We start from the raw sequence: 22,150 nt of genomic DNA, 5'->3' as shown, positions 1-22,150 counted from the left end.
AGCTACGTACCTGCACTCCAAGGTCTCTTTGTTCAGCAACACTCCCTTGGGCCTTACCATTTAGTGTATAAGTCCTGCTAAGATTTGCTTTCCCAAAATGCAGCACCTCTCATTTATCTAAATTAAACTCCATCCAACACTCCTCAGCCCACTGGCCCATTTGATCAAGATCCCATTGTAACCTGAGGTAACTTTCTTCGCTGTCAACTACACCTTCAATTTTGGTGTCATCTGCAAACTTCCTAACTGTACCTCTTAAGTTCACATCCAAATCATTTATATAAATGACAAAAAGTAGAGGACCCAGCACTGATTTTTGTGGCACTCCACTGGTCACAGGCCTCCAGTCCGAAAAACAACCCTCCGTCTCCTACTTTTGAGACAGTTCTGTATCCAAGTGGCTACTCTTCTCCCTGTATTCCACGAGATCTAATCTTACTAACCACACTCCCATGAGCAACCTTGTCAAACGCCTTACTGAAGTCCATATAGATCACATCCACCTCCCTGCCCTCATCAATCCTCTCTATTACTTCTTCAAAAAAAACTCAATCAAGTTTGAGAGACATGATTTCCCACTTGCCTTTCCAAATACATGTACATCCTGTCCCTCAGGAGTCACTCCAACAACTTGCTCACCACCGACGTCAGACTCGCTGGTCTATAGTTCCCTGGCTTGACATACCACCTTTCCTAAACAGTGGCACCACATTAGCCAACCTCCAGTCTTCCAGAACCTCACCTGTGACTATCGATGATACAAATATCTCAGCAAGGGGCCCAACAATCACTTCCCTAGTTTCCCACAGAGTTCTAGGGTACACCTGATCAGGTCCTGGGGATTTATCCACCTTTATGCATTTCAAGACATCCAGCACATCCTCCTCTGTAATATGGACATTTTTCAAGATGTCACCTTCTATTTCCCTACATTCTATATGTTCCACATCCTTCTCGACAGTAAAACATTGATGCAAAATCCTCGTTTAGCATCTGCCCCATCTTTCTGCAGCTCCACACAAAGGCCACCTTGTTGATCTTTGAGGGGCCCTATTCTCTCCCTAATTACCTTTTTGTCCTTAATGTATTTGTAATAACCCTTTGGATTCTCCTTAATTCTATTTGCCAAAGCTATCTCGTGTCCCCTTTTTGCCCTCCTGATTTCCCTTTTAAGTATACTCCTACTGCCTTTTATACTCTTCTAAGGATTCACTCGATCTATCCTGTCCATACCTGACATATGCTTCCTTCTTTTTCTTAACCAACACCTCAATTTCTTTAATCATCCAGCATTCCCTACGCTTACCAGCCTTTCATTTCACCCTAACAGGAATATACTGTCTCTGGATTCTCGTTATCTAATTTCTGAAGACTTCCCATTTACCTGTGAACCTCTGCCCCCAATCAGCTTTTGAAAGTTCTTGCCTAATACCATCAAAATCAGTTTTCCTCCAATTTAGAACTTCAGCTTTTAGATCTGATCTATCTTTTTCCATCACTATTTGAAAGCTAATAGAATAATGATCGCTGTCCCAAAGTGCTCTGCCACTGACACCTCAGTCATCTGTTCTGCCTTATTTCCCAAGGGTAGGTCAAGTTTTGCGCTTTCTGTAGTAGGTACATCCATAGACTGAATCAGAAAATTTTCTTATACACGCTTAAAATTCTTCCATGTAAACCCTTAACATTATGGCAGTCCCAGTTTATGTATGGAAAGTTAAAATCCCCTACCATAACCACCCTATTATACTTACAGATAAGTGAGATCTCTTTACAAACCTGTTTCTCAATTTCCTGCTATTAGGTGGTCTATATCAGTAACCTATGATGCAGCAATTCCTAACAAGGAGAAAAGATGACACCGGAAGATCCGAAGACAAGAACCTACAGCTGCTTGGTTTTGAGATAACAAGTGTTGTGTTGTAAATCTTAATTGGGAGTCTTATCAGACTAGTATTATAGAAGGGAAGGTAGAAGATAGGTTAGAGAAAGAAATTGTAAATAGTGGTTAATTAATTATTCTCTGTTAAACTTTAAGAAATGAAGTTTTTAATTTTTATTTTACATAGTTCTTGGCCACTCTAATCTTTATAGATTACTGCACGGGCTAAATCTTTTATGTGTTTTCTGTGTTTTAAATTAAGCAGGAGAGTTTACCCCGTGTCATAACAAGATGACTTTGGGACTTTCAATTGATCTGTTGTGCAATTACTCAAATACACGACTCCAGCTGCACATTCCAAAGTGATCTAAGATCTTGCTGCTATACCGTGATGCCAAAACTTTAGTGACGGTTCTGTTCGGTTTTGAACTGGGTAACTTGCATGTTAGAAGATCAACATTATATTACACAATCTCAGAGCCAACATAGTGTCAGAGTAGATATTTGCTTGGTTAGCAGTTAAATAACAGTGTTAGAATTAGTATGTAACAATACTTCCAGTGCTCCAGATATGCAGAAGTGAGCCTTTGAAATTAACAATTTTTAATTGTTTTTGAAAACAAAGCCTCACCTTGCTAAAACTTTGCTTGCTTAAGTCAACTACATACCACCTATCCAAAGAAGAAGAAAAGAAAGTGAATTGCGGTTATTTCTCTGATGATCTTGCTTGAACACTGTCAAACAGGAAATCATTTATTGCCATCATGTCATCAAGATGTGAGGTGCTATGTCTTAGGAAGGCAAATCAGGGCAGGACTTACATACTTAATCATACAGTCACGGGTGACTGTCTTTATGGTTCTCCCAGTGTCTGCATGGATTTCCTTCAGGTGCTCTGGTTTCCTCCCACAATCCAAAGATGTGCAGGTCAGGTGGATTGGCAATGCTAAATTATCCAGTGTTCAGGGACGTGTAGGTTAGTTGCATTAGTCAGAGTAAATGTAGAATACTAGAGTAGGGCAATGGGTCTGGGTGGGATATTCTTCAGAGGGACGGTGTGGACTTGTGAGGCCCAATGGTCAGTTTCCACATTATAGGGATTTGATGATATCTACGATAAGGCTAGGGCTGTTTTCCCTGGAGCGTTGAAAGCTGAGGGGTACCTTATAGAGGTTTACAAAATCATGAGGGGCATGGATAGGATAAATAGACAAGTCCAAAACTAGACAGCATAGGTTTAAGGTGAGAGGTGAAAGATTTGAAAGGGACGTTTTACATGCAGAAAGTAGCATGTGTATGGAATGAGCTGCCAGAGGAAGTGGTGGAGGCTGGTACAATTACATTTAAAAGACATCTGGAGGGGTAAATGAATAAGAAAGGTTTAGAAGGATATGGGCCAAATGCTGGCAAACGTGACTAGATTAGGTTAGGATATCTGGTTGGCCTGGATGAGTTGGACCGAAGGATCTATTTCCATATCGTATAGCTTTATGATAATGATAAAGTCTGAAATAGCATTTTTAAGCAAATTATTTAGAGTTGATCTTTGCTGACAAACTATGTATTCTGCTTTCAGCTGAAATATTTGTCACTCACTTCTGGCTAGTTCAGCATAAGTTTGCTTCCTTAGTCTATTCTCAATTCATATCAACTTCCTCAAATCTTTATCCAACTGTATCCATTTTCAATTCTTCAATTTTACTATGGATTGCATACCCTCAGTTTTTCCCCAGCACTTTGAAATTGTGAATTCCTATCTAGAAGTTTCTTACACTCAGTCTATCAGACTTTCAAAAAATTTCTGAACCACATTATGTGTATGGAATAACGTGCCTGGTGACTTCAACCTCAAATTCTAATGCTTTCTGAATAGAATTATACTATTTAATGTATTCTTCACAATAAATCCCCAGTATCTGATCAGGTGTACCCTAGAACTCTGTGGGAAGCTAGAGGTGTGATTGTTGGGCCTCTTACTGTGATATTTGTATCAATGATAGTCACAGGTGAGGTGCCAGAAGTGGCTGACGTGGTGCCACTATTTAAGAAAGGTGGTAAGGAAAAGCCAGGGAACTACAGCCCGGTGAGCCTGATGTAGGTGGTGGGCAAGTTGTTGGAGGGAATCCTGAGGGACAGTATTTACATGTATTTGGAAAGGCAAGGACTGATTAGGGATAGTCAGCATGGCTGTGTGTGTGGGAAATCATGTCTCTCAAACTTGATTGAGGTTTTTTTGAAGTAGTAACAAAGAGGATTGATGAGGGCAGAGCGGTAGATGTGATCTCTATGAAACAGTAAGGCATTTGACAAGGTTCCTAAAGGGAGACTGGGTAGCAAGGTTGGATCTCATGGAATAAAGGGAGAGCTAGCCATTTGGATACAAACTGCCTCAAAGATAGAAGACAGAGGGTGGTGGTGGTTTGTTTTTCAGACTGGAGGCCTGTGATCAGTGCTGGATCCACTGCTTTTTGTCATTTATATAAATGATTTGGATGTGAGCATAGGAGGTATAGTTAGTAAGTTTGCAGATGACACCAAAATTGGAGGTGTAGTGGACAGCGAAGGAGGTTACCTCACAATACAATGGGATCTTGATCAGATGGGCCAATGGACTTAGGCGTAGCAGATGGAGTTTAATTTTAATGAAAGGGTTTGCATTTTGGAAAAGTAAATCAGAGCAGGACTTATCCACTTCATGGTAAGGCCCTAGGGGGTGCAACTGAACAAAGAGACTGTCGAGTGTGGTTTGATAGTTTTTTGAAAGTACAGTCACAGGTAGATAGGATAGTAAAGGCAGCGTTTGGTATGCTTTCCTTTATTGGTCAGAGTATTGAGTATAGAAGCTGGGAGGTCATGATGCAACTGTACAGGACATTGGTTAGGCCACTTTTGGAATTTTGCGTGCAATTTTGTCGGAAGGATGTTGTGAAACTTGAAAGGGTTCAGAAAAGATTTACAAGGATGTTGCCAGGGTTGGAGGATTTGAGCTATAGAGAGAGGTTGAATAGGCTGGGGCTGTTTTCCCTGGAGCGTTGGAGGCTGAGGGGTGACCTTATTGAGGTTTATAAAATCATGAGGGGCATGGATACGCTAACAGACAAAATCTTTTCCCTGGGGTGGGGGAAGTCCAGAACCAGAGAGCATAGGTTTAAGGCGAGAGGGGAAAGACATAAAAGGCACCTAAGCGGCAACATTTTCTCACAGAGGGTGATGCGTGTATGGAATGAGCTGCCAGAAGTAGTGGAGGAGGCTGGTACAATTACAGCATTTAAAAGGCATCTGGATGGGTATATGAATAGGAAGAGTTTAGCAGGATATGGGTCAAGTGCTGGCAAACGGGGCTAGATTAGGTTAGGATATCTGATTGGCATGGACGAGTTGCCGGAAGGATCTGTTTCCATGCTGTACATCTCTATGACTACGATATGCTCCTGCTTAAAATGTAACACAAATAAAGGCAAGATCATTTTAACTTATAATTGACATGTAGGACATTAACAGCTTCTTGGAAACTTAATGCAAACTATGATACTTCATTTGCTTTTTTGAACAGTGATCGTAGTTTCACATTTCATCTTCTGTTGTTTCTCTTTAATAGCTATCTCAACTTATTGGATTCTACTTTGCACTGCTGCAAGTCTCTTGTTACCATATTTGTTGAGTGTTTGTTTAGGTATGCAATAGCAGTCAGTGACATATGCAGATGCTGGAGATCAGAGTTGAGTGTGTGTTGCTGGAAAAGCATGGCTGGTCAGGCAGCATCCGAGAAGCAGGAAAATCAACTGTTTCAGGCCGGAGCCCTTCATCAGGAATCTGGCCCGAAACAGGCATTTTCCTGCTCCTCGGATGCTGCCTGACCTGCTGTGCTTTTCCAGCAACACAATCTCAACTTAGGTATGCAATAGTTGAGTACATGGCTTTCTGGGCAATGCAGTAGTTTTATATAGTACCAAATTATTTTCCTCAGGTACCGCCTGTTTACAGGGTTACTGGTTAACGATTCCCATCCAGTCTTTCAGTTTACATCCCATTCTTTTTTTCTTAGTTCATGACTCACTTTTCTCCCTCTCAAATGCCTACATGTACTCCAGTCATATATGGTTACTGTTCACAGGATGTTCCCTATGTGCAAGGCGTCCCCTTACTAAACAATATTTGGTTCATTAATTACCACTAAATCTAGTACATAAGTAATTTGACAAACTGAGATCAAACAAACAGGAAAAAAAACAGAGTTCAGATTAATAAGACATTTTGTTTTACTCTCCATGAGTTGACGTAAAAACTGGTTCCTACTTTCATAAATGTTAAATGGTAACTTGGCATGGTTTTATATTCAAAAAGGTAAATTACAGGCACCCGGTATTTCGTAAGTGTTTAGAAAAAGGGCAAAAAATCAGGAAGTCTCATTGTAGTTTCAAAGTAATCTGCGCAGAAAGCAACATAATAATTGGGACACATAAAAGAATTTATGAATTAAGTTGGATTGATTTGCTAAATTACTTTTTTAAAAAAGTCAGCCAATGAACATCAATTTGCTCTTAACCTTGTTAGAAATCTGGTCATAGATTATACTCTGACAATACAGTCTATTTGACTCCTCCAACACAAACAACTTCAATTAATTTACAAAGAGTTATCAAGACAGGCAGCTGGAGAGCTGTCACACTCAGCATTATTCAGTACATGCAGGAAGCAGTCAAGGAAAGAAAATTAATACAAACACAAAGTAGGAACTGAAGTAGGTCATTCAGCCTTTCGAGCCTGCTCTGCAGCTCATTGCGATCATGATTGATCTACCAAATCAGTACCCTACTTCCACTGTCCTCACACCTTTAATCCTTGGAAAAATTCAACATTTTAGCCGTAACTGTTTTCTGTGGCAAAGAATTTCACAGACCCGCTACATGCTGGGTGAAAATATTCTCCCTAATCAGTCCTGTGGTCCAACCCATATCCTTAAACTGTGACCCCTACTTCTGTAATCTGCAGTCAGGAATATCCTTCCTGTGTTTACCATCTGTCCTGTTAGAGTTTCATAGGTTTCTCTGAGATTCCCCCAACGCCAACAAATTCTTTTAAACTGCAGTGAATATCAAAACAGTCTCTCTTCATTCATCAATCCTGCCAACCCAGGAATCAGTCTGGTAAATCTTAGCTGTACTCCCTCCATAACAAAAACGTCCTTCCTTAAACAAGGAGATCAAAATTGCAAACAATACTCAGATGTGGTCTCACCAAGGATGTGTATAAGTGCAGCACAGGATCCACATACCATTTGCCTTCTTCACTGGCTGATGCACCCACACACTTACTTCCAGTGACTGGAATACAAGATCACCCAGGAATCATTGTAGCTCCCCTTTTCCCAATTTAAAGCCATTCAGATAATAACCTGCCTTCCTGTGTTTGCTACCAAAGTGGATAACTTCATATTTATCCATACCATCACTGCATCTGCTATGCATTTGTCCATTCACTCAACTTGTCCAAATCACAGTTCAGTCTCTCACCCAGCTTTCTGCTATTTACAAACTTAAGAGATGTTACATTTAGTTTCCTCACCTAAATCATTAATCTATATTGTGAATCTCTGGGTCCAAATACTGATCCCTGCAGTAACCAATGCCTACCACTTGGAAAAGGATTGTTTATTTCTATTGTTTCCTGTCTGCCTACTAGTTCGTTATCCACATCAGTACATGACACCCAACCCCACACGAATTTTAAATGTTAATCTCTTTTGTCGGGCCATACCAAATTCTTCTGAAAGTCTGAAGAAATCACATACAACCACTCCCCCTTTAATCAACTCTACTAGTTACATCCTTGAAATATTTCAGTAATTTGTCAAGCATGCTTTCCCATTCATACATCCATGCTGATGCTGTCCAAACGTGTCACTGTTTTTCGAATGCTTTGTTATTCTTTTTGAAAAAACAATGAACTCCACCATTTTCCCATTACTTATGTCATGCTAACTGGAGTATAATTCCCTTTATTCTGTCAACAAGTCTTTTTAAAATAGTGGGGTTACAATAGTTACTTTCGAATCTATAGTATCTGTTCCAGACTCTAAAGAACGTTGAAGGACAATTAGCAATGCATCCACTATTTCGAGGGCCACTTCCTTAGGAATCAAAATATGTATTTCATTGGTCTCCATCTCTTTGTTCCCCATTGTTACTTTTCTAAATAAGAGAAGTTAAGGACCTACATTTGCCTTCCCCAATCATCTTTTCACATACCTATAGAAGCTTTTCCAGTCAGTTTGTTCTCCATAAGCTTACTTTAGTACTCTATTTTCCCCCTCTTGATCAATCCCATCCTCCTCCTCTTTGAAATTCAACCTGCTCTTTGGATCTAACACCATCCTGAAATTCTCATCATCCATGGTTAGGCCACTTGTCCCATTTTATGTGCCAGACAGAAATGAATAGTCTTTCCAGTTCCTCTGCATATTTTTAAAAATGCGAGTCATCATCCCTTTAAATAATGTTTCCCAATTTATCATGAGCTTGCACCTCAAACAATCTTTATTTTGATTCAGGACCCGAGTTTCAGAATCAACTACATCACTCTCCACCTTAATGAAGAGTTTTATATATTATGAGCGAGACTGCCAATTATTCCTTTCTCATTATACAATATCTAGTTCAGGACAGCATAGTTTCTAGTTCCTCAATGTACTGATGCAGAAAACCATCTCAAACACACTTAAGGAACTCTTCCTCTCCAACATTGTCACTGATTTGATTGGCCCAAACAGCATGCAGACAGAGACGCAGATCTACGTTGTCCATAATTAGAACATAGAACAATACAGCACAGAACAGGCCCTTCGGCCCACGATGTTGTACCGAACATGTGTCCTAGCTTAAGTACCCATCCATGTACCTATCCAATTGTCGCTTAAAGGTCACCAAAGATTCTGACTACCACTCCCACAGGCAGCGCATTCCATGCCCCCACCACTCTCTGGGTAAATAACCCACCCCTGACAGCTCCCCTATACCTTCCACCCTTCACCTTAAATTTATGTCCCCTTGTAACACTCTGTTGTACCCGGGGAAAAGGTTTCTGACTGTCTACTCTATCTATTCCTCTGATCAGAGGAATAATTAGGCTTTACCTTTATTTCTTGCATTTCTAATCCACTGCTTAATGCCTATCCCAACACTAGCACCACAGTTTGGGGGGGGGGGGGGGGGGGTGTATATATATATAAGCCCAATATAGTTTTCTGCCCCACGGTGTTTGTAGACAAGTAGGAGGCTGGAAGAACACAGCAGGCCAGACAGCATCAGGAGGTGGAGGTGAAGAAGTCAATGTTTTGGGTGTGACCCTTCTTCAGGACAAGGAGTGGAGGTAAGGGGAACTGCAGGTAAAGGGGAGACTGGGGGAGGGTTTAGGGTGGAAGATGAGGTAGGGATAGGTGAACACAGATTGAGGGTACGGCCTGGTTGGTTGATGGGGGGGAATGAATCTAGTTGGTAGCTGGAAGGAAGGGTCACTCAGAGGAATGGAAGGGAATCGGTGGGGCTTGAAAGGGAGTCAGGGGATGGGAATGGAGGTCATTTGACATTGGAGAACTCAATGTTGAATCCTCCGGGCTGAAGGCTGTCTAGGCAGAAGATGAGATGTTGCTCCTCCAATGTGCATTCTGATTTACTGTGGCAATGAAGGAGGCCGAGGATGGTCATGTTGGAGGGGGAATGGGAAAGGGAATTGAAATGGGCGGTGGCTGGGAGGTCAGGTTGGCCCTTGTGAGCCTGACTGAGATGCTTGGCAAAACGTGCCCTTAGTTTATGTTGGTGATGGCAAGATTGTGTAATATTTAAAAGTGGGAAATAATGCATTATTTCACAAGTTGATAAAGATTGTCAAAGCATGGTGAATGTAATTGAATGGGATTAGGGTAAGAAATCGCACAAATTGCAGATAAAGGTTTTAAAAAAAAACACTAGAAATATAAAGAAAGATACAAATATAAATCAAAGAGAAAACATATTACTTAATCTTTTTTCCATATTAGATAATAATGCAAATCATGTCAAATAAAACCAGTTAAGCAACTTCATTAAATGTTCCATTACAAGTCAACTTTCTACTGGCATCTGGATGGACTCCATTATGAGTATTATATAGATAGCTGAATAATTATTATTTTAAAACATATGAAATCTAGGCAATGTTTTTCACAAAATGTTATTACTTAACAAGTTCTCTTGAAATTAATTTAGAAGTAATCTTAAACCTGCCTATGAAAATTGGTGGGAGCATTTAGAAGTTTGTGGATGACACCAAAATTGGTGGCATAGTAGAGTGAAGGAAGTTTTCCAAGATTACAAGAGGATCTTGATCAAATGGGTCAATGGGCTGAAAAATGGCAGACGGAGTTCAATCTGGATAAATGTGAGGCATTGTATTTTGGTCCAACAAACAAAAGTAGGGCTTATACAATTAACGTTATTACTTTAAATACATTCCTGACAAAGGACTTATTCCCAAAACATGGATTCTCCTGCTCCTCGAATGCTGCCTGACCTGCTGTGCTTTTCCAGCACTTTTCAACTCTGATCTTCAGCATCTGCAGTCCTCACTTTCGCCTTATACAATTAATGGTAGCACCTTGGGTAGTGTTGTTGAACAGAGGGATCTAGGGCAGCATGTACATATTTCTTTAAAGGTTGCATCACATATAAACAAATGGTCAAAAAAGACATTTGGCATGCTTGCCTTCATTGTTTAGTCCTCTGAACATAGGAGTTGGGATGTTATGTAGAGGTTGTACAGGACATATGTGAGGCCTCTTCTGAAATACTGATTCCTGAAGAAGGGCTTATGCCCGAAACGTCGATTCTCCTTCTCCTTGATGCTGCCTGACCTGCTGCGCTTCTCCAGCAACACATTTGTAAGGAGAATAGTGAATTGCGAGGATAACACAGAGGAACTTCAGAGCAACAGTGACAATTTGGCTAAATGGGCAGACACCGAGCAGATGAATTTCAATGCTGACAAGTGTGAGGTAATGCATTTTGGTAGAAGAAACAGAGATACAATGTAGGTTCATTGGTACTACTTTGAGAGGGCTACAGGAGCAGAAGGACCTCAGGATTCCAGTGATAATTCTCTGAAGGTGGCCAGGCAGGCTGAAATAGTTGTTAAAGCAGCTTGTAGGATCCTTGGGTTTATAAACAGAAGCATAGAGTGAAAAAGGAAGTGACACTACACTTCTACAAATTATTGCTCAGACCCCATTTGGAGTATTGTGTTCTGTCTAAACGTTTTATTTAAGAAAGGATGTTACAGTCCTATAGAGAGTGCAAAGGAGATTTACTAAAATGACGTAGGAGTAAACTACTAGATGCTGGAATCTGTACTGAAATTAAAAATGGAAATTACAGATCAGGCAACATCTATGGAGAGAGCAAGCTAACATTTCGAATCTTGATGATTCTGATGAAGAGTCAACCAGATTCAAAACGTTAGCTTACTCTCTCCACAGATGCTGCCTGAACTGCTGTGATTTCCAGCATTTCTTGTGTTTCATTTCCTAGAACAATACCCGGAATGAAGGATTTTAGATACAAGGAAAGATTAAAGAAATTGCTCTTATCCTTCAGAGATCTTCATCTCTTCAGAGATGATTAAGAGGTGATGTTAGTGTAAAGATGAATATTCTGTTTCCACTAGTTGATATGTCAGTAACTAGGGGTCACAATTTCAAGATTATCAGCAAGAGCTAGGAGTGAGATGAGGAGAAACTTCTCTACTCAGTTGTTAGGGATTGGAATGCACTGAGTGTGGTGAAAGCAGATTCTATAGATACTTTCAAAAGACAGCAGGATATATATTTGAAAGTGACAAATTTAGAGGGCTACAGCGATAGGCTGGAGAACAGGACTAGCTGGGTATCTGCGCAGGAGACAGTAGGGACATGGGTTGAATGACCTCCTTCTGGACTGTAAAATTATATGATTCTGTATCTATCATGATACAAATTATAAATATCAAAAGTTGAAATTATTACAGCCATTATTCGGTTTATAGAATATTTTCATAAATAAGGAAAGACTGAAGTAAACACTATACTACTTCAATACATTATTGCTGTATTTACCAGTAGATAGGAAATAGGAAAGAATTCTAGCATGCTTCAAGTAACTTACAGAATGGCTCTTTGATAACATTTCTGACAAACAGAGGATTAACACATTTAGCTATAAACTAACAAAGAAATGCCAGAGCAGATTACAAACGAATAGGTTTGGTGTACAAGTGTTACGTTAAACAAGAGGCAAGAGTCATAAGATTGTAAGAAACAGAAAAACTGTTAGCAACAAACACTCTACTCACCCACAAAACTAAAGTTAATAACAAATTACTTTGGTGTAAACACATAACTTGTTACAGACATCAAATCGACAGGAATCAAACAGTATAGGAGACGTTTGTTTTAGCAGCCGACTGCTTAAAAAGTGTTTAATAGGTTTCTACAGTCTCTACATAATAATAGATAATGGAAACATGATACCTGGATTTCAGGGGTTAAGTCCGAGGAAGGATTCTACAAACGAGACCTTTTTAGTCTAGAATTTCAAAGGTTAATGGGGCGATCTGATCAAAGTTTTCCAAGATATTAATGGGGAGAAACAGGATAAAGATAAACTATATCCACTGGTTTGGAATTTTAGGACTAGGAGGCATAGTCGTAGAATTAGTGCCAAACTATTCAGAAACATGTTAAGGAGCACTTCTACACACAAAAGTCAGCAGACATTTAGAACTTTCTTCCACAATAGCAGTGGATGTTAGATCAGTTGTCGATTTTAAATTGGAGATAAAATTTTGGGTAGCAAAGATATTAAAGGGATATGTGCCAAAGGCTGGTATTTAGAGTTAGGCCACAGCTCAGCCATGATATTGAGTAGTGGAATTGGTTTAAGGAGCTGAATGGCCTACTCCAGTTCCTATGTTCAGCGTTAATAGCTGTAAACCTGTTCATTTTGCTGCCAACCTATAAATTAGAAATATGAAGAGCATACTTTTCTTTTTACCCAAGTTTCAAGCAGCTTTATTCCAAACTGAAAATCCTGGCAGCCTATATAATAGATAACAGCTTTAATGCTCAGATGAGGACAGCATTTACTTTTTCCTTTGAAAAACGTAGTTAGCCACAATTTAGTTGCAACTCTACAGTTCAATCTTTAGTGATGGCTAAAAATTAAACCACTTTTACTTAAGAATTTCCAAGAAAAATAATAAGCAATAAGTCCTGCTTGAAAGCTGCATTGGCATTCTTCTTTTCTAAATTCAAAACTCAAAACAGTGGAAGACGAAGGCGACATTGGGAAGTCGTGTCTTTTTGGTGCATATAAGGCAACATGGTTTCATTACAAACTAGCACAGATAATGACCACAAAAAATTCTGTAAAAGACTCCAGGTTAAAGCAAGATGACTGCAGGTTAATTAAAATTACCATTGGACAGAGTTAATTGAGGTTATTTAGAAATTCTGTTACATAACTACGAAGAAACCAAAGATTCAGACTTGTTGCACTTTACATTTCTTATTAGTCAGTTGTTGCATAGCCTGCCAAGTTTCCAGCATTTTTGATTATTTCAGATTTCCAATCTCCACTTTTGATTTTGAAGGAAATTCATTTGTATAACAATGTTTTACCTAACATACAACCCTTTGCCATCCAAATGTAATGTTGACCTAATAATAACTATGATTTCAGTGCAGCTGAGGGTGGATGTCAGAACAACAGGGTTGCGGGGGCAGGGAGAAGAGTTGGCAGCAGGAATGGGACGTTATTTGAGGAGAAAGATATGACAAGAGCAGGGCCTGGAGAGGTGAAAAGGGTGGGGCTCAGAGGGGTGGTGGCAAGAGCAAGCCCTGAAGTATTAAGGAAAGAATAGCACGGCCAGTCACCAGGACCTGGGTTTCAAACATTCAAACTAACAGGTTGAGCCACCTCCCACCAAGGACACCCCTCCCATCTCTGTCACTCAAACTTTGAAACCGCTTTTTTTGAAGATGCTACAACTACATCCCCTCCCTTTCTGCCTGTCTCTGACCCAATATTTCTCTCAAGCCAACACCCCACTCCCTTAGACACACTGCCCCTTCCCCCAAGTTTCCCACTCTGACATGCAGACCCCCACCCTTCAGAATCTTCTACCACTCCTCTCTCAGATGACTGGATCTATCCCTTTCAAAACAAGGCCCAATTTCATGTTTCTCCCTCTGACCCGCAGCCCTCGGGGGGCCCCCCTCGCTCCCACTAACCCGCAGCCCTCGGGGGCCCCCCTCGCTCCCACTGACCCGCAGCCCTCGGGGGCCCCCCCTCGCTCCCACTGACCCGCAGCCCTTGGGGCCCTCCCTCGCTCCCACTGACCCGCAGACCTCAGGGCCCCGTTTCCTCCCTCTGACATGCAGAACACGGCCTCCCTCTCTCCGACACACTGACCCCGGGGCCTCCCACCCACCCTCCCTCCCTCTCTCTGACACACCGACCCCGGAGCCTCCCACCCACCCTCCCTCCGACACATTAACCCTGGGCCTCCCTCCCTCTGACACACTGACCCCAGGCCAACCTCCCTCTCTCTGAGGCACTGACACCGGGCCTCCCTCTCTCTGTCTCTCTCTCTGACACACTGACCCCGGGGCCTCCCTCCCTCCCACACACTGACTGCGGGCCTCCCTCTCTCTCTCTCTCTCTCTGACACACTGACCCCGGGCCACCCTCCCTCCCTCCCTCCGACACACTGACCCCGGGCCTCCCTCCCTCCCTCCCTCTGACACACTGACCCCAGGGCCTCCCTCCCTCCATCTGACGCCGGGCGTCCCTCCCTCCCTCCCTCCGACACACTGACCCCGGGCCTCCCTCTCTCTGACACACTGACGCCGGGCCTCCCTCTTGCTGACAAATAGACCCCGGGCCTCCCTCTCTCTGACACACTGACCCCGGGGCCTCCCACCCTCTGACACAGTGACCCCGGGCCTCCGTCCCTCCCTCCCTCTGACACACTGACCCCGGGCTTCCATCCCTGCCTCTCTCTGACACACTGATCCCGGGCCTCCATCCCTCCCTCTCCCTGACACACTGACCCCGGGCCTCCATCCCTCCCTCTCCCTGACACACTGACCCCGGGCCACCATCCCTCCCTCTCCCTGACACACTGACCCCGGGGCGTCCCTCCGTCCCTCCCTCTCTCTGACACACTGACCCCGGGGCCTCCCTCGCTCTGACACACAGACCCCGGGGCATCCCTCCCTCCCTCTCTCTGACACACAGACCCCAGGCCCTCCCTCCCTCTGACACACTGACCCCGGGACTGCCTCCCTCCCCCTCTCTGACACGCTGACCCCGGGGCCTCCCGCCCCCTCTCTGACACGCTGACCCCGGGGCCTCCCTCCCTCTCTCTGACACGCAGACCCCGAGGCCTCCCTCTCTTTGACACGCTGACCCCGGGCCTCCCTCTCTCTGACACACTGACCCCGGGCCTCCCTCTCTCTGACACACGGACCCCGGGGCCTCTCTCTCTCTGACACACGGACCCCGGGGCCTCCCACCCTCTGACCCCGGGCCTCCCTCCCTCTGACACACTGACCCCGGGGCCTCCCTCCCTCTGACACACTGACCCCGGGGCCTCCCTCCCTCTCTCTGACACACTGACCCCGGGGCCTGCCTCCCTCTCCCTGACACACTGACTCCGGGGCCTCTCTCCCTCCCTCTGACACACTGACTGCGGGCCTCCCTCCCTCCCTCTCTCTGACACACTGACCCCGGGCCACCCTCCCTCCGACATACTGACCCCGGGCCACCCTCCCTCCCTCCGGCACACTGACCCCGGGCCTCACTCCCTCTGAGGGACTGACCCTGGGCTCTCTCTCTCTCTCTCTCCCTCTGACACACTGACCCCAGGGCCTCCCTCCCTCTGACACACTGATCCCGGCCAACCTCCCTCTGACACACTGAAACTGGCCTCTCTCCCTCTGACGCACTGAAACCGGGCCTCCCTCCCTCTCTGAGGCACTGACAGGGGCCTCCCTCCCTCCCTCCCTCCCTCCCTCTGAGGCATTGACCCCGGGGCTCCCTCCCTCCCTCCCTCTCTCTGACACACTGACCCTGGGCAAACCTCCCTCCAGCCGACACACTAACCCTGGGCCTCCCTCCCTCCCTCTGAGGCATTGACCCCGAGCCTTCCTCCCTCCCTCGCTCTGACACACTGACCCCAGGCCTCCCTCCCTCTCTCTCTCTGACACACTGACCCCGAGACCTCCCACCCTCGGACACACTGACCCCGGGCCTCCCTCCCTCTGACACACTGACCCCGGGCCTCCCTCCCTCCCTCTCTCTGACATACTGACCCCGGTGCCTCCCTCCCTCCCTCCCTCCCTCCCTCTTTCTGACATACTGACCCCGGGGCCTCCCTCCCTCCCTCTTTCTGACATACTGACCCCGGGGCCTCCCTCCCTCCCTCCCTCCCTCTTTCTGACATACTGACCCCAGGGCCTCCCTCCCTCTCTGAGGCACTGACCCCAGGGCCGCCCTCCCTCTCTGAGGCACTGACCCCGGGCCGCCCTCCCTCTCTGAGGCACTGACCCCGGGCCGCCCTCCCTCTCTGAGGCACTGACCCCGGGCCGCCCTCCCTCTCTGAGGCACTGACCCCGGGCCGCCCTCCCTCTCTGAGGCACTGACCCCGGGCCGCCCTCCCTCTCTGAGGCACTGACCCCGGGCCGCCCTCCCTCTCTGAGGCACTGACCCCGGGCCGCCCTCCCTCTCTGAGGCACTGACCCCGGGCCGCCCTCCCTCTCTGAGGCACTGACCCCGGGCCGCCCTCCCTCTCTGAGGCACTGACCCCGGGCCGCCCTCCCTCTCTGAGGCACTGACCCCGGGCCGCCCTCCCTCTCTGAGGCACTGACCCCGGGCCGCCCTCCCTCTCTGAGGCACTGACCCCGGGCCGCCCTCCCTCTCTGAGGCACTGACCCCGGGCCGCCCTCCCTCTCTGAGGCACTGACCCCGGGCCGCCCTCCCTCTCTCTCTCTCTGACACACTGACCCCGGGCCAACCTCCCTCCAGCCGACACACTAACCCTGGGCCTCCCTCCCTCCCTCTGACACACTGACCCCGTGCTCTCTCTCTCGCCCTCTGACACACTGACCCCGGGGCCTCCCTCCCTCTGACACGCTGACCCCGGGCCTCTCTCTCTCTCTCTCTCTGATATGCTGACCCCTGGCCTCCCTCCCTCTGACACGCTGACCCCGGGTCTCCCTCCCTCCCTCGGACACGCTGACCACGGGCCTCACCCCCTCCCTCGGACACGCTGACCACGGGCCTCACCCCCTCCCTCGGACACGCTGACCACGGGCCTCACCCCCTCCCTCGGACACGCTGACCACGGGCCTCACCCCCTCCCTCGGACGCGCTGACCACGGGCCTCACCCCCTCCCTCGGACGCACTGACCACGGGCCTCACTCCCTCCCTCGGACGCACTGACCACGGGCCTCACTCCCTCCCTCGGAGGCACTGACCACGGGCCTCCCTCACTCCCTCTGACGCACTGACCCCGGGCCTCCCTCCCTCTCTCTCTCTCTCTGACGCACTGACCCCGGGGCCTCCCTCCCTCCCTCCCTCTTTCTGACATACTGACCCCGGGGCCGCCGTCCCTCCCTCCTTCTGACACACTGACCCCGGGGCCTCCCTCCCTCCCTCCTTCTGACACACTGACCCCGGGGCCTCCCTCCCTCCCTCCTTCTGACACACTGACCCCGGGGGCCTCCCTCCCTCCCTCTGACACACTGACCCCGGGGCCTCCCTCCCTCCCTCCTTCTGACACACTGACCCCGGGGCCTCCCTCCCTCCCTCCTTCTGACACACTGACCCCGGGGCCTCCCTCCCTCTGACACACTGACCCCGGGGCCTCCCTCCCTCTGACACACTGACCCCGGGGCCTCCCTCCCTCTGACACACTGACCCCGGGGCCTCCCTCCCTCTGACACACTGACCCCGGGGCCTCCCTCCCTCCCTCCTTCTGACACACTGACCCCGGGGCCTCCTTCTGACACACTGACCCCGGGGCCTCCCTCTGACACACTGACCCCGGGGCCTCCCTCTGACACACTGACCCCGGGGCCTCCCTCTGACACACTGACCCCGGGGCCTCCCTCTGACACACTGACCCCGGGGCCTCCCTCTCTCTGACACACTGACCCCGGGGCCTCCCTCTCTCTGACACACTGACCCCAGGGCCTCCCTCCCTCTGACACACTGACCCCGGGGCCTCCCTCCCTCTGACACACTGACCCCGGGGCCTCCCTCTGACACACTGACCCCGGGGCCTCCCTCTGACACACTGACCCCGAGGCCTCCCTCTCTCTGACACACTGACCCCGGGGCCTCCCTCTCTCTGACACACTGACCCCGGGGCCTCCCTCTCTCTGACCCCGGGGCCTCCCTCTCTCTGACCCCGGGGCCGGCCTCCCTCCCTCTGACACACTGACCCCGGGGCCTCCCTCCCTCCCTCTGACACACTGACCCCGGGGCCTCCCTCCCTCTGACCCCGGGGCCTCCCTCCCTCTGACCCCGGGGCCTGCCTCCCTCTGACCCCGGGGCCTGCCTCCCTCCCTCTGACCCCGGGGTCTCCCTCCCTCTGACCCCGGGGCCTGCCTCCCTCCCTCTGACCCCGGGGCCTCCCTCCCTCTGACCCCGGGGCCTCCCTCCCTCTGACCCCGGGGCCTCCCTCCCTCTGACCCCGGGGTCTCCCTCCCTCTGACCCCGGGGCCTTCCTTTCTGTTTTGCTGCTGAATCTGCGCAGCCGGGAGCCGCCATTTTGGGTTTTTAAAGCAGCAACTTCAGTGACAGTGACAGCGCCAGCCCGAGATGCCGGGAGTCCACCGTGCGGCCCGGCTTTCCAGCAGACCCCAGTGAGTAGAACCGCCCGTCCTGGCCTGCAGCTTACCGGCTGAAGCAGGAGGCGATGCTCCCTCCGCCCTGTGTCCGGGGACTCGAGACTGACCGAGCGCCGCTCCACTACCTCCGCGTGCCTCAGCACTCCGCTCCGGAACTCACTGACGTACCGCATCACGTCCCCCGTCACTGTGCCCGTCCGCGGCTCACACCACGTGCTTTGCTTTGCTCCTGTCACGATTTGGGAATTCCTGGGAAACCACTTGTTTGAATAGCAAGCGCTTGTTTAGTGCATTGTTGTTATTGAGGTTTCTTACTGTCTGTCACTCTCAAGTTTAGCAACGTTTCATACTGGAAAGTGTGGCACCTTTTCCATGAAATGAATAGCTTGGACTAAATGCCAATAATTAATGAAAATGGCTTTGCAAGAAGAACAGGGGAAATTTGGTCTCAGGTCGTTTTCAGTTCAAAAGTATAACTATGTCAAGTTTAAACTTTTTTTAAGTTGAGGAAATGATGTAGTTGAAATCAATATTCAATTACTTAATCGGATCTAGGAGTCATAGAGATGTACTGCACGGAAACAGACCCTTCGGTCCAACGTGTCCATCCTAACCTCATCTAGTTCCATTTGCTTGCACTTGACCCTTATCCCCTAAGCCCTTCCTATTCATATACCCATCCAGATGCCTTTTAAATGTTGCAGTTAGAGTCATAGAGATATACAGCATGGAAATAGACCATTTGGTCCAACTCATCTGTGCCGACCAGAGATCCCAACCCAATCTGGTCCCACCTGCCAGCAAACAGCCCATAATCCTCTAAACCCTTCCTATTTGTGTACTCGTCTCGATGCCTTTTAAATGTCGCAATTGTACTAGCCTCCACCGCCTCCTGGCAGCTCCAACAATCAAGGAGCTAAAATTAAATCACCTTAGACAGTGATTGCAGATTGAGGACGTCTGGTTTGCTGGGTCTGAAATAGCTGATCATACAAATTTCAAAACAAAATGAATGAACTGGAGAATGCAAATAGAAATGAATAAGTATGACCTGATATCCATTACAGAAACATTGCTGCAGGATAACATGTATCGCGACCTGAATTATAAAGGATACAGCCCATGTAGGAATGGCAAGAAAGTAGGGACAGGTGGAGAGATGGCTCTCTTAGTTAATTATAAGATTAGCCTGATAGAAAGGGATGATCTAAGTTCAAGAAACCAAGGCAGTTAGGACAATGAATGTGGAAATGAGAAATTATGAAGGTTAAAAATTTTGTACGAGAATAGTGTACAATCCAGTAACAGTAACCACATGGTGGGGTGGGACATCAAGAAGAAATAATTAGAGGTTATCAGAAAGGCACAGCAATGGGACATTTTAGTTTACTTATCAACTGGAAAAATTATGTGGGCAAAGATAGCTAGATTTGGAGTTCATTGAATATTTTTCGGGTAGTTCCTTGGAACAGCACATTCTGGAGTCAACCAGAAAGCAGGTTGTATTAAACCTGGTGCAATGAGATAGGACTAAGTAGCAATCTCATAGGGATGGTGCCCAAAGGTAGCAGTGACCATAATATCAACATTCAACATAATATACTGAATGTTGCATTCTGTGTGAGAGAGAGAGATAGAGAGAGGTGGGACCTCTTCCCCCAAGACTAATGTTTACAATTTTAATTAGGACAGTTATGAGGTCATGAAAGAAGAGCTGGCTAAAGTGAATTGTAAAATTAGATTTTAAAAATGTCAAAAGATGTAAGGGGATATTTCAAAATATAGGGAATAGATACTTTCCAATGAATAAAATAAAATCCACAGGATGGACACACCAGTTGTGATGAACTGTAAATGTTAAAGACTGTATGAAACTAAAAGAAAAAGCAAAGGTAGGTCAGACGATTGGACAGAATATTTTAAAATGATCAAAACATTAATAATGGAAAAAAAATCATAGTACAACAGAAAGCTAGCCAGAAACAACATATTGGTAGTAACAATTTCTCTATATATTTAAAGAAGGAAAGAGTTAACAAAGTGAGCATTGATCTAATAGAAAATAAGATCAGAGAATTAATAATGGAAAATAAAGCAATAACAGATTAACAGATATTTTGTGGCAACTTTCTATGTAGAGGATACAAGTAAGATCCCAGAAGCGGCAATAAATCAGAAAATGGAAATGAGGGAGGAGTTCAAGAAAATCACAATCACCAGAGAAGTAATACTGAGTAAATTATTGAATCGTTGCTGTGGTTCTGTTCGCCGAGCTGGAAGTTTTTGTTGCAAACGTTTCGCCCCCTGGCTAGGCGACATCATCAGTGCTTGGGAGCCTCCTGCGAAGCGCTTCTTTGATGTTTCCTCCGGTGTTTATAGTGGTCTGTCCCTGCCGCTTCCGGTTGTCAGTTTCAGCTGTCCGCTGTAGTGGTTGGTATATTGGGTCCAGGTCAATGTGTTTGTTGATGGAGTTTGTGGATGAATGCCATGCCTCTAGGAATTCCCTGGCTGTTCTCTGTCTGGCTTGCCCTATGATAGTAGTGTTGTCCCAGTCGAATTCATGTTGCTTGTTGTCTGCGTGTGTGGCTACTAAGGATAGCTGGTCATGTCGTTTCGTGGCTAGTTGATGTTCATGTATGCGGATTGTTAGCTGTCTTCCAGTTTGTCCTATATAGTGTTTTGTGCATCCTTGCATGGTTTTTTGTACACTACATTAGTTTTGCTCATGTTGGGTATCGGGTCCTTCGTTCTGGTGAGTTGTTGTCTGAGCGTGGCTGTTGGTTTGTGTGCCGTTATGAGTCCAAGGGGTCGCAGTAGTCTGGCTGTCAGTTCCGAGATGCTCCTGATGTATGGTAGTGTGGCTAGTCCTTTTGGTTGTGGTATGTCCTCGTTCCGTGGTCTTTCTCTTAGGCATCTGTTGATGAAGTTGCGCGGGTATCCGTTTTTGGCGAATACCTTGTATAGGTGTTCCTCTTCTTTTTGCAGTTCTTGTGTACTGCAGTGTGTTGTGGCCCTTTTGAATAGTGTCCTGATGCAGCTTCATTTGTGTGTGTATCACTACCAGGGACACCATCATACAAACTGGCCAAAGAACTACAACAGAAACTGAAACACCTGGTCAGCGGATCCAAACACTCTATACAATCAACACAGGAATTCTTGGACATCATCAGAAATATACACATAGACAAAGAAGAAACCATGATATCATTCGACGTGACGGCACTGTTCACTTCGATTGACAAAACCCTAGCCAGAGAAACAATAGCCAACCTACTGGACATACAGAACAGAAAACAGGACGCTGAACCTATCAACAAAGATGGCATACTTAAACTACTGG

At 46.6% G+C, this 22,150-nt stretch overlaps 2 protein-coding genes across 2 annotated transcripts in view; one reads left to right on the top strand and one right to left on the bottom strand.

The window, feature by feature from the left end:
* The window catches only part of LOC122549941 (ras-related protein Rab-5A), a 40,241-nt gene extending 21,273 nt beyond the window's left edge, over positions 1–18,968 (bottom strand). Inside the window, exon 1 of the mRNA XM_043690213.2 lies at positions 18,858–18,968. The gene's annotated coding sequence lies outside the window, so the exon portion shown is untranslated. The remainder of the gene's footprint in view (positions 1–18,857) is intronic.
* The window catches only part of efhb (EF-hand domain family, member B), a 69,292-nt gene continuing 65,836 nt past the window's right edge, over positions 18,695–22,150 (top strand). Inside the window, exon 1 of the mRNA XM_087987296.1 lies at positions 18,695–18,822. The gene's annotated coding sequence lies outside the window, so the exon portion shown is untranslated. The remainder of the gene's footprint in view (positions 18,823–22,150) is intronic.

This window comes from Chiloscyllium plagiosum, unplaced genomic scaffold, assembly GCF_037043375.1.
Source record: "Chiloscyllium plagiosum isolate Xiang-an unplaced genomic scaffold, Cpla_swu_hap1 HiC_scaffold_5, whole genome shotgun sequence".
In the NCBI taxonomy this organism is placed as follows: Eukaryota; Metazoa; Chordata; class Chondrichthyes; order Orectolobiformes; family Hemiscylliidae; genus Chiloscyllium; species Chiloscyllium plagiosum.
This window is presented reverse-complemented; position numbering and strand designations above follow the sequence as displayed.